This window comes from Mauremys mutica, unplaced genomic scaffold (assembly GCF_020497125.1).
Source record: "Mauremys mutica isolate MM-2020 ecotype Southern unplaced genomic scaffold, ASM2049712v1 Super-Scaffold_100252, whole genome shotgun sequence".
Classification (NCBI taxonomy): domain Eukaryota; kingdom Metazoa; phylum Chordata; order Testudines; family Geoemydidae; genus Mauremys; species Mauremys mutica.
The window spans coordinates 12,554-14,166 of NW_025423296.1; the positions used below are offsets into that span (position 1 = coordinate 12,554).

Consider the following 1,613-nt stretch of genomic DNA (forward strand, 5'->3'; position numbering starts at 1 on the left):
TGTGGCTGGTCAGAGAATCCAAGCTCGGACTGCTGTCCAGAGCGTCAACAGAGTGGTGCACTGTGGGATAGCTCCCGGAGCTACTAAGTTCGATTTGCATCCACACCTAGCCTAATTCGAGCTAGCCATGTCGAATTTAGCGTTACTCCACCTGCCGGGGTGGAGTACCAAATTCGAACTAAAGAGCCCTCTAGTTCGAATTAAATGGCTTCCTGGTGTGGACGGTTGAGCGGTTAGTTCGAATTAACGCTGCTAAATTCGAATTAAAGTCCTAGTGTAGACCAGGCCTCAGAGAATCATAGTTAACAGGTGCTCTAGTGGCACAATTAGTTAGCGCACAGTACTTATAGGGCAGTGCTGAGAGGAGCTATGCTGAGGTTGTGAGTTCAAACCTCACCTGGAGCACTGGTTTTCATTAACCAAGTGGTGTCACCCCCTCATTTGGCCTGTGGGATGTAGAATTCCAGCCCTGGGGACCCTCAGGAGGAGGCTAATAAAAAATGCCCCCTTCACTTATTACCTCCTCTCCAGAGCACAGGTCAGAAGCTACAATCCTTTCTCCCCCCCCAGCCCCTGTGCCAGGATCCCTCAAGCAGAGCCTGGAGTCCTGCCCCTGGCGTCTGTACTATTGACACAGACTAAGTGACAGGGACAAAACACTCAAATCCCGCCTGGTGCGGGGAGCCAGGTTTGCTCTTCAAATTCTGTCGTTGGTACATTTCCAGGTCTGGGAATGTCTCACAACAGCATTTAATGGGAAGCTGCCTGCAGAACAGTTACACTGCACAGAGCTCCTGTGGAGGAGGGGTGGGAATTAGTAACATTTTGAGGATTGTTTGGGAAATGAGCCTTTGCTGACAAGGTTTCTCTCTGTCCATATTTCACCTTCAGGTGTTATGTTGAGGGATCTTTAGTATATTTTTGTGAGGTTAATAACTATCTCCTCAACTTTATTTACTCAACTTAAAAATTGGTCACTTGATTTTTGCATCTCCCTGTGAAAATACAACTGACATGTGGCTTTCTACAGGGGGTCATGATGTTAAAGTTAAGGAATTCAGTCTCTGTACTTCTGGGGGGGGCTGTTGCGTTTTTACAGCTGCCTCAGGGCCAGGCACACTGGGCTGTTAGCTGCACCCACTGTCCTTGCCAGGGGCCCCTGCTGAACCCTGGGCGGCTGCACTGCCGTGCTGGGGTGACTCTGCAGGTAGAGGAGCTGCTGTGGAGCAATGTAGAGCAGGTGCAGGAAGGAGACGGGGTCACTATTCACATTCTGAACTGCACAGTTTTCCAAATTTGGTACTAGATTAATAGATTCATAGACTTAAGGTCAGAAGGGACCATTATGATCATCTAGTCTGACCTCCTGCACAATGCAGGCCACAGAATCTCACCCACCCACTCCTGTAACAACCCCCTGACCTATGTCTGAGTTATTGAAGTCCTCAAATTGTGGCTTAAAGACCTCAAGGTGCAGGGAATCCTCCAGCAAGTGATCTGAGCCCCATGCTGCAAAGGAAGTCGAATGTCCGAGAACAATTCTAGGGGAAGGTGAACGCAGAGCAATGACACTGGAGATGCCCAGACCTCCAATAGGGGCAATGTGGAAATTA

General features: G+C 49.2%; 1 non-coding gene across 1 annotated transcript; it reads left to right on the forward strand.

The window, feature by feature from the left end:
• The first annotated feature begins 311 nt into the window (after positions 1-311).
• On the forward strand, positions 312-405 carry TRNAI-UAU. The gene is made up of 2 exons: positions 312-349; positions 370-405. It is a non-coding gene; the product is annotated as a tRNA-Ile (tRNA).
• Positions 406-1,613: the final 1,208 nt, after the last annotated feature.